The following is a 12,034-nucleotide window of genomic DNA, read 5'->3' as shown; positions in this document are numbered from 1 at the left end:
TAGGACATGAAAAGAAACTAAAAAAGGACAATTATAGAAGGAACCTGAAAAAGAACAGCTTTCCACACAGAGTGGTGGACGTCTGGAACAAAGTGGACGAAACAGTAATGTGTGCAAAAAGCATACACGAATTTAAGAGCAATTTAGACACTGCGAGATACAGAGGCGGGACTCCACGAGCGTAGCTCCCCTTCCCGTAAGATACAACTAGGTAAGCAAACACACACACACGACTCGTGGTGCAGTGGTAGAGCTCCTGGCTGCCACTACGGTGGTCCGGGTTCGAATCCAGCCCAGGGAAATAATCCCAGTATCGTAGCGCTGCGGGTCGTTACTTCAGCTCTCGTTGGCGGGGAGTTGGGTGTGTGTAAGTGTAAGGTCACAGTATTACCCATAGATCGGTCATATATGCGCTCAGAGCTCTCTTCCGGGAGGGTAGTAGCTGTCGATCACGAGTCCAACACGTGATCCAAGACAATGGTGAATCACACACACACACACTAGCGAAGGGTTACACTGTAGTACCTCTGCTGGGTCTTGAGTCCCGTCTAATGTCTTTTACAAGTCCAGGACTGTGTCGCAGAGTAAACACAAAGTGTTTATTAGTCCTCTCGTGAATGTTTGTTCTTTTATGTTTGTTCATGTCGAGGTATATTCTCTCTCTCTCTCTCTCTCTCTCTCTCTCTCTCTCTCTCTCACGCCCTCTCTCACACACGATCTTTGTGTGTGTGTTGTTCACCATGGTCTTGGATCACGTGCTAGGCTCGAGAAAGCCACCCTACCGGATAAGAGCCTCGTATGGCACGATAAATGTGGGTACTGTGAACTTGCACACACATCACACACAGGCACGCACTTACACACACGCACACACACACACACACACACACACACACACACACACACACACACACACACACACACACACACACACACACACACACACACACCATCCTCTTGCTCAAGGGAGACAATGATTGCTTAAAGTACTCTGATGCTCGGGTCTTGACCCCGGTTCCATTGAGTTGGCAGGCCATGACGCTAACCACTACACTAACAAACCATATGTGTGTGTGTGCGCTTACATGTAGTTGTGTGTTTTTGCCAGTGTTTGGTGCTCAGATGTACCTACTGCATATACTGCTATATATTATATTATGACTTCTATGTATTTTGCGAATCTATGTCGTTCAGTTTGTGCTCAGGAAGTTCCAACCTATTCCCGAGTGCACGCCCACCCCATTCGCGACGGGCGCCCTCAGTAGAACGATAGTTCCGATTTTCAGGAAAAGAACCACAGAACGAATCAAGGGTTCTTTATCACCCCATGGCTTATGTGTGCAGTAGACATGGTGCGGCTCTGCTTGCTAAAGATTGGCTGAGGCTGGACCTCCTGACCGGTTTTTCTTCTTCTTCTTCTTCGACGACGACGACGCGTCAGCGTTCGGGTGAATGTGAGTGAGAAGTCGCACTGGAGAGAGCGAGAGGAACAGAAAACGAGACGGTTGGGAGGGGTGGGGAGGGAGGGAGGGGAGGGGGTGTCTGAAGTGGATCCGACAAAGGCTAGATCGCCCTGGCTCGTCCTTGCTCGCTATAGATCTCACTCCTTCTCTCTCTCTCTCTCTCTCTCCCTCCCTCCCCCCCCCCTCTCTCTCTCTCTCTCTCTCTCTCTCTCTCTCTCTCTCTCTCTCTCTCTCTCTCTCTCTCCCTCTCTCTCTCTCTATCTATCTCTCTATCTCTCTCTCTCTCTCTCTCTCTCTGTGTGTGTGTGTGTGTGTGTCAGCCTGCCTGTCTCTCTCACGCCCCCTTTCTCTCTCTCTCTCTCTCTCTCTCTCGATTGACTATATAGTTTTCTTTGTGGTTAGTATAGAATATTTCCCTATTTGTATTCACCTATGAATGTCAATGGCCAGGCAGCTCGTGGATTAACTCGAAAAGTATTTTATTTTTTGTGCAGAATATTATGACACAAGCAACGATGGGATTTGAAAGATGCTGACTGGTTTTACCAATTTTAAGAGTTACATAATCATAGATAACGGGGAGCTTCTGTAGATACGCTTAGATATCTCCAAGGAGAGTTAATTCGTCGTATTGTATCTTTTCGTTGCCAGACCCCCGACAGAAGGCATTTTGTGTACTGTACACCAGAAGTGGAGTCTGATTGCATCCTGCCATCGTGGTGTGCTTTCATCTTCGCGCACACCTTGATAGCGCAGTGGTAGTGAATGAGGCCACCATTGCGGAGGTCCGGGTTCGAATTCCGCCCACGGTTGATATAATTTCAGTATTGCTGCGCTGCGAGTCGTTACTGCAACACTCGTGGGCGGGGAGTTGGGGGTATGTGTGCGTGTAAGGTCACAGCATAAACCATAGATTAGTCATGTATGGGCTGAGTCCTCTTCCGGGAGGGTAGTAGCTGTCGATCACGAGTCCAACACGTGATCCAAGACCATGGTGTTGAATCACACCTGTCCATTTCAATTTGGCGTACGCAGACACATAGGATTCGCAGCACTCGTATATACCAGTGCACATACATATGGACATGCACACCATATTTGTAAGAAATGCCGGAAAGTGACAAGAATTATCATACTATGTCGTCATGTGTACAAGCACAATAAATGATTCTTAACTTTTTTCAGTGTCCGTACCTCTTGATTATCTAAAATAATAATAATAATAATAATCTTTTACCCCCATCCAATATAAATACAATGCAAACATCTGAAAACGATCGGTGATACAAATCTTGTTGAGAAATGATTAGATATATTCCATTACTGAACAAAGATACTTTTTCTTATTTCAAATTAGAAATGTCAATTAGTAGGATACAATGAACGCTCATTATGCTTTCTCATGGTAAATATACAGTACCATTGTACTGGCTATCATGTCTCGTACCCCTCAGGGTACCTTGGGGGGTACAGGTACCCACAGATTAAGAACCGCTGCTATGGAGGAATGTGGCTCTCGTTTTAGCCACCTCGCTCGCAATTGAACCTCGTACGGGCGACACTATCGCGCTTTGGCGGAACCTTCCGCATTGTGTTCGATACTCAGGTGCTGGCCAGCCAATGGGTTCCGTTTAAGAACTTGTTCCTCGGGGACACAAGACCTTTATGGGGAGCAACACGTGCACACCACGCGATAACGTGGTAATACATGTGCACGCCATCTAATTCCGGGTGTGGCAACCAGCCTGTCTCCTTCGCATACGTTTCATACTTATGCATTGCTGTTATTTATCTGTGAGACAATTTCAGACACAACAAAATCGCAACTAATTTTCGGTCCACGATTGATCTAGGGCACATAGGTCACGAGTTGATGACCACTGAACAGAGAGAAGTTGGATACTGATCGTTATTTGACGCCATGTCAATGTAGCCGGCCATTCGAGCCAAAGCAAAAGTTCCGTTACTGTAAATTCTGAGTTAGAGTGAATCATTTGCTCATCAGGAGACGTACTTGTTACTTGTTATGTTATTTTGTTTTATTTATTTATATTTTTATTGTTCACGATGTGTGAAAAGGGGGATTGGAGGTAACACGAGAGTGGTGAGGGGTAAATATAGTGTACGTACCGGAGACAGTCTATATTGGGACTGTGACGTCATGTCGACATCGTTGTCCGGATCCTGGCAAGCCAGATAGGTCCTCAGATACCTTGAGGTAGAGGCGTTCGCAGTAATTTTTGTAAGGGAAACAGGATTTTTTTTTCTAGGGGGAGGGCATAATTAAAGATATGGATTGCATGAAGAATCATCACCCCTGAATTCACCAGGGTGACATTTCTTCATGTGGGACTATCCTAGGGTGACAATTCTTCATGTGAGCCATTTTGGGTTTACGATTCTTCGGTTGTTTAAGTTGATGATAATAAGTATAACCCTCATTCAACCTAACCTGACCAAACCAAACCTAACCAAACCTAACCTAACCTAACCTAACTTAATCTAATCTTTATTCCATTGTTGATATTGGCGTACTAGGGGTGACAGTTCTTCAGGTGGGATCCCATGGGATAGATCTCATGGGCGTTATGGGGTGACAATTCTTCATGTGATCCGATATTATACATATATGGTTAATGGTATAGGGTTACATCAAGATATACACCTCAAATTGGTTGCATAGACACATATTTCACATTGAGTTACATTTTGACTTTCATCAACCGTTCACTAATATTCTATAAGTTAAAAAAGAAATAACGAAATTATACTGACGACCGGCAAAGTTTCAAAGACACCCGGAATTTCTGAGGTGGGGGGGGGGCATAAAGGTGCAGCCCCGAGGTACTGACATTCGGTCCCGAGAGTTCAGTCAACGTCGACTGATTTACACCTTTTCACACAAGAAAGGCTAGGCATGAGTAAAAAGGCAGCAACGACTGCAACAGCATTGTAAGAAAGTGGCCAAACGCTGATTATGGTATCCGGTGTATTTAACGTTCCGCCCAGTAGGGCTTCTACAGAAATAACATAGTAGGCAAACATCTGACTCGGAGGAACTTGCGCGGAGAAACGAACATAAAATTGGTGTAGATACAACTTGCGAAAATTGCTTGTTACTTAGTTATTAGAACTACTTGAGTTTTATTTTAAAAATCCATTGTTTTGATTGATGTTATCAATGATAGATAAACCTCTAGCAGGTCTGATAACTAAGTAACAAGCAATTTTCGCAAGTTATCTTTACCCTAATTTCATGTTCGTTTCTCCCTCCACAAGCTCCTCGGGCTATATAAGGAGTCAGATGTTTGTCTACTACGTTATTTCTGAAGAAGCCCGGCTGGGCGAAACGTTAAATACACTGGATCCCATACTATGCGTTTGACTTCTCTCCTAAAGGCTGGGCATCGGGGGAGCTGCTTTCTTCCCACTAATACACGTCGGGGACATAGGAACAGCTCCATACTGATACAACACAAAACAGTTCAACGTTTCTTCCCACAGAATGTGAGAAGACTCTAGGCCCATTGTCAGCCATTGTAGGGCTCAGGGGCCGTATACACAAAACTTTTTTGTTAGCCTTAACAATCTCTGCTAGCTAACAGAAAACCACTAAAAGTTATACACCAATGCTTAATAACAACTGTTAGCTAGCAAACAGTTGTTTGTCAAGTATCGCTAAACAGATCTGAAGTTAGCAGCTTACGAACATGTAAATGGACGTATTATAAAAAATTGCACACATAAAACAGTGTTATTAATGCAGTTGTTCAGAATTTATTAATAAAGTATCATGATAGCACATAGATATCGTATGTATGGGTTTTTAGAAGTACTTATTAACCAACGACAGATATTTTTGGACGAAGGCGCATTGTACAGGCGGCCGTGCCACAGACAAATCTTCCGACAGAAGACTCAACAATAATTTTAGAGGACATAGACATGGCAGAAGAAACACAGAAAAAGAAAAGGAAGCCAAACTGGTCACAAGAGGAAACACTCCTCTTGATCAACGTGATTATGGAGAAAAAATAATAATAAATGGGCGATTCAAGCCAAGTTTAAACCACAAGGATAAGAGGGAGGCATGACAAAGCACGTTGATGCTATGGTATTGTTTTCTGTTTACATATAAATGTTCATCGACACTTGGAGCCCCAATTCTAATGTTTGTGCCATCTATGGTACCCACAACACCGGGAAACCTACAGTTTTCCATGAACTCTGCTTGTTTTACTTGCACTTCTTGGCGAGTCAATAGGAATTTTACAAACTGAGTTACATAGTGCATCAAGTGTTTGAGTAATGACACGGCTGATTGATGCTTGCGAGGTCCCAAATTCGTCACTGCTGCATTTTACCTGTGGCTAAATATCATAGGGTAATTGCCACCTTCGTCTCAGGACTCAGTGGTCGATTCCGTTCTGTTCGGGATTGAAGTTTGTCCCTCACTAAATCAGCCATTTTTATTATACCAGCACGGTTCATTCTGAAGCGTTTGATGAGTTCGTCGTCATTGTACTCGTTAAATATGTCCCGTCGCTGTCGATAAACTCGCAGTCATCTTTTTAGTTGTTGTTGCTCCGCCATCTTCTCTACTAACAGGAACTTGTTAAGAGCTTAATAGTCCTCCTCAGCACTTTTATCTTAACAGTACTTTTAAGGCCCTAACAAGTTTTCTGTATCACTGTTAGTGCTTAACAGCTAAATGTTAGCCTTAACAGGAATTTGTTACCCTTAACAGCTATTTGTTAGTGCTAACAAGTTTTGTGTATACGGCCCCAGGGCTCCCCGTCAGTGAAACTCGAAGTAAGGCTTACGACCTGTTTCCGACCACCGGCGACCAGTCTGATTTGTGCTGTTCCTCTATTTACAAAAAAAAAAAAAAAAAAAAAAAAAAAAAAAAAAAATAATAATAATAATATATATATATATATATATATATATATATATATATGTATATATATATGTATATATATATATATATATATATATATATATATATATACATATATATACATATATTACTAGCAGATAACTGGAAGGAATGGGTATAGCTGTCAGATATGTCAGGAGAGAAATGCACACACATTAGAACATTTTAGAATGTGAACTTATACGACCTTATAGAAACAGCTCTCTAACATCTGTTAAAGAACAGATATGTTGGATTTTGAATAATAATATTGTAAAGGAGATTCTTAAACACTATCAAAAATTTGCACCACGATTGTAATGCTCTTTGAGCAACATAAAACGAAAACTGTGGTTGAAGGTAAAGAACAGTATACTGTCTACATCCTTTTGATGTAAATTATTAATAAAATTTTCAATTCAATTCAATTTACAAAAAGAATTTAAGACAATGCTGCAATTGTCATGAATCTCCCCCTTCTCCCCGTTATGAAGATGAATATGAAATAGCCAACTGGCGCTAACTTCAACGAGAAAAACAAAAGCGCAACCGTCCAAGGAGGTGGTCGGAAACAGGTCGTAAGCTTGGTGTGCCCTTAATTAACAATTACTACCGCATAGGACGAACGAAAGTACTTTGATGGTAAGCGGACGCATGTCTGGGGTAAAAGAAAACTGAGGGCAGGGAGGATTTGATTATTCATGTCCATGTCATTCTTCAAATGTTCACATTAATGATGTCGTTCGGAATTTATATAACACCGATTCTGCCTTCAAACGCGAATGATTTTCGACAGACTGATTTGTAAAGCAGCGTCCTTGATGTCACAGAAGTTCACGAATATGAACATGGATCCGTTAAAGATAAAAACAATAATGTACCCAAGTATACTAAAACGTTGTGAATGCATGAGACAAGGGGAAACTCACAACACGTTCTGATATGCTCAAAACTGATTTCTTTGTAAAACCATTTGTGTACTCGTGATCTCGATTAGATTAATCTCAAGCAGGTGGTGCCAGGCAGCTTGATACTGAATTGTTCTGCCTCGGTAAAGGTCATATGATGCATACTTCATGTGTGACCTTTTAGGGTCACTGTGTCATTCACCATGGTCTTGGATCACGTGTTAGACTCGTGATCGACCGCTGTTTCCCTCCCGTAAGAGAGCTCAGAGTTCATATATGACCGGTCTATGGGTAATGTTGTGACCTTACACGCACACACGCCCCCAACTCCCCGTCCATGAGAGTTGGAGTAACGACTCACAGTGCAGCGATACTGGGAATATTTCAGCCCTGGGCGAGATTCGAACATGGACCGCCGTAGTGGCGACCGGGAACTCTAACCACTGCGCCACGAGTCATGTGTGTGTATAATTATATATATATATATATATATATGTGTGTGTGTGTGTGTGTGTGTATTCGCTTGGTCTTTGGATCACGTGTTGGACTCGTGATCGACAGCTATTTCCCTCCTGGAAGAGAGCTCAGAGCTCGTAGGTCCGATCTATGGGTAATGCTATGACCTTGCACACACACACACACCCAACTCCCCGCCCACGAGAGTCAGAATAACGACCCGAGGCACAGCGATACCGAAATAATTTCGGCCCTGGGCAGGAGTCGAACTGGGTGCTGGGAGCATTTCTGCTTCCCAGTTCAGCGCTCTACCAACTATGCCACCGAGTGTGTGTGTGTGGGTGGGTGGCTGGGTGAGTGGAGGAGAGGTGGTAAGTGAAGCGTTAAGGCTAGAATATGGAGTTTTATTCAGACCAGACGTTCCGACCTCCTAGGTCTTCCTCAGTGTACTATAGACTACATAGAAAAGACCACCCGCTCGCTTGGGATCGGTGTGTGTAGAAGGGAAAGAGATGTCTGTAAGAAAATGAAAAGGTAGTTGTGTATAAAAATCGGCTATTGCCAAGATAAGCGCACTTCCAGTGCGATTCGCTAAGGGGCGTTGAAGATCGTAGCGCGGGAGGAAGAATGGGCAGGGAATTTGGACGGCGATGCCGACGTCTGCATCTTGAGCAACCAAAACCGGAGAAAATAGTAGCAGGCGTGGTGGTAGAGAAAGGTTAAAAATAATAATAAATAAATAAATGAATAAATAAATAAAATAAACAAATAAATAAATAAAATAGTGTGAGGTAAAGTGAATTTTAGTCGAAGGAAAATTACGTGTAGATGATCGCGCGTAGAGCGTGGTTATGTTCGTGAGAAGTGTGCGTATCTCACGAGAAGTGAGTAGAGTTCACTTCCCGCATGTACTTCCAAAGGTATTACAGACTTAACGATTTACATATTTGTTGACATATAAAATTATCCAATTTATATAAACCATGATCATCCTTGGTGGTGTGGGTCAAACTACATTCTATTAAGTTTCTAACCACAATGATAATATTGTGGTTAGACACTTAATAGAATGTAGCTTGATCCACACCACCAAGGATCATAATACAAATCTACATCATGGTTTATATTGGATAATTTTATATGTCAACAAATATGTAAATCGTTAAGATTGTGATATCTGGACCTGAAGTGACCTCTTGTGACCTTAAGATGCCCCCACCAATCTCCATGGGGTCTAGTCCAATGGCTAGATCGTCCCCTACGTCACTCCAGGGGACCCCAAAGCGGGGCCGGCGTCTCGCCTTATTTCCTTCCCGCATTCCTCTGTGTATGCATATATATATATGTATGTATATTATATATATATATATATATATATATATACATATATATATATATATATATATATAAATTCTTGTAATCCTTTCTTTCTATGTACCTTGTACTGAAGATGTAATATACGAAAGCGCTTTGCTTCATTTAGTTTCTCTTTCCCAGTGATTACTCTTGCATAATTGAATACAATTTACCAGTATTTCTTATATATATATATATATATATATATATATATATATATATATATGTATGTATATATGAATTGAAACAATTTTGAAATAAGTACATGTTGGCAAAACGTGAAAGAACTCCTATTCGCAAATACACTAGTCAGCTACGATAAACAACACTTAATGATTACATCTGTGAAACCCGAATATAAGGAGAACACGTTCTGCAAAGTTCCTGCATCTTGGAAACGAATTATTTGACAAAATCCACGTTATGAAGCGTAGTGCCATTTCGAACTTGCAAAGCTGGAAGCAGTTATGTATGCAATTCATTTAGCTCGGAAGGGGGTCGTCTTGAGTTTGGATTTTGTTGACGAATGACAACGTTTTCAGGACTCACGCCGTGAGGTCGTAATGCGTCACTATTGGCTTGTATGCTCGGGCGAGTGGCAGTCACTGATTGGGAGTCCAACTATCGTGTATTTTATCGTAATGTTTGTGTTGGAAATGAAAACGGAGCGCGCTCGCTCATTCGCACTGATTTCCTACAGGGTTGACATACATCGGTATCAGCACGTCTTGACAACATATATGAGTATACGGTATATATATATATATATATATATATATATATATATATATATATTATATTTATATGTATATATACATATATATATATATATATATATATATATATATATATATATATATATATATATATCAGAAAAAGCCACTGAGAAATAAGAAACTTATTCCGGACGATTTCGTCTAATTAAGACATCTTCATATTCCCTGAAGATGTCTTAAATAGACGAAAACGTTCGGACTCTTATTTCCCAGCGTTTTTTCTGCAAATTATTTTCACGTGCTCTTGTGAACTACTGCGTATCTATCTATCCATATATATATATATATATATATATTATATATATATATATATATATATATATATATATATATATATATATATATATATAGTGATTAAGTTTCGGTATGCAACCTTGGAGTTCAAAAAGAAGAGAAAAAAGAAAGCGATTTAGTTGCAGCGTGTTCTTCGTCACCTGACAAAATCCATTTCTTCCTCTCTGTGCGGGAAGAGACGAAAGCAACCGATGCGAATTGATTAAAAGTGCCAGCCTTGGAGATTCACTGCTGCAGGACCACCGGCCTGTCCCCTGTGGGATGAGCAACGTCGACTTGGCAAAAGGAAAGACGTTTACGAGTTGTCGACATTAAGTGCTGTAAAGAGTCCACCTGAACTCGGCGGGCTTCGCAAAGACATGTGCAGTGGTCTTTGTGTGAACTTTTGAGAAATGGATCGCGTATGCTAGTAATCGTTTTTGAGAAAAAAAAACACACGAGGCTTGTGGATGACGGAAAACGCAGACGTTATCGCGTTTTCTAATTAGGAAATTGATTATTAGGTGTTTTTTGTTACAACGATGGTGACGACACATCACATTCTGCTTAAGTGGAAAAAAGAGAAGAAAATTTAGACATTACCTAAAGTTTTAAATGAACAAGTGTTTTCTAACAAGCTTGTGTTGTACTGCAGAAAAGCTCTCGAAAAAATAGTGTTTGTGAAGCCCAGTGTTTATATATATATATATATATATATATATATATATATATATATATATATATATATATACATATGTATGTATGTATGAAGTATATTATTTTACAAATGTTTTTGTTCATGTGGAAATCCAACAGTTCGAGGGAAACCCCAAGACTCTCAGTATTGACTTAGAACTCGGGCAAATTTTTGACCACGGAACAGGAAGGAAAGAACAGTGGGAAAGAATACGCCGTCTCTTGTGAAACGCAACAGCAGTTGATCGATTAAGTCGCGCCGCTTCTGTTCTCGTCGATCGGCCTCACTGACCTCCGACGCAGCCTCCCCTCCCACCCACCCACCCTCTCCCAGCACACACACAACGCTGCTGCCTGCCGATACGCTGTCTTCAGTAATTGCTGTCTTTGGCGCTTCCTCCTCCCGCCCCTCACCCCCAATACTTGCTCATATTTTTTTTTTATTATAGTCAGGATCCAGCGTCTTTAACAAGTGTTCAACCATAGCCTTAGTCTCGCCTTCCTCGGACCTAACCTGTCCAACCGTCCACTCTTTGGTTGATACTTAGGAAAGAGGATTTAGGTCTCTTGGTGTTTTCCTCCCGTTTTCTTTCGTTCCTGTACAGTCTCTCTCTCAGAAGCTCTTTTCTTCTTCTTCTTCCTCTTCTTCTTCGTCTTCTTCTTCTTCTTCTTCTTCTTCTTCTTCTTCTTCTTCTTCTGCTTCGTCTTCTTCTTCCTCCTCTTCCTCTTTCCTTATGTTGTTGGTCTGCATTTCTTTCTCTACAAGTGTGCTCAATCTCGCTGTTTTTCGTTCTGGTTTTGCCAGTTGTGAAAATTGTTTCCAAGAGTGACTCTTCCTTACTTGTGGAGCATAGCCTCCCTCCCTATTATTCCGTTGTACGTAATAGTGACAGAAGTAGCAGTTCTGTCATTGTTGACACATTAATACTAGCACGATTGTTTTCTTTGCTCAGTGTGAGTAGATCCCTTAGGATAGACTGTGCCCCTCCACACCTAAATTTCTTTTGTGAAAGGTTTGGTCTTCCCCCAGCCGCTGCATCATTTCTTAATTATCCCGTCGTCTTGCGTACCAGTCTGATCTGCTTGATTGTCAGGGCGCTCCCCAGTCGTCAGTTAGTGAAACTGTCTTCGGAACGACCACTTTAAATCGTCATATATTCATCTTTCTGTGCTAGCTTTACACTCCGT

General features: G+C 41.4%; 1 protein-coding gene across 2 annotated transcripts in view; it reads left to right on the top strand.

The window, feature by feature from the left end:
* LOC143034595 (tyrosine-protein phosphatase non-receptor type 4-like) overlaps positions 1–12,034 on the top strand; it is a 279,323-nt gene that overhangs the window by 54,451 nt on the left and 212,838 nt on the right. The window lies entirely within an intron of this gene.

Source organism: Oratosquilla oratoria, chromosome 17, assembly GCF_046742065.1.
Source record: "Oratosquilla oratoria isolate Oo_2021 chromosome 17, ASM4674206v1, whole genome shotgun sequence".
In the NCBI taxonomy this organism is placed as follows: Eukaryota; Metazoa; Arthropoda; class Malacostraca; order Stomatopoda; family Squillidae; genus Oratosquilla; species Oratosquilla oratoria.
This window is presented reverse-complemented; position numbering and strand designations above follow the sequence as displayed.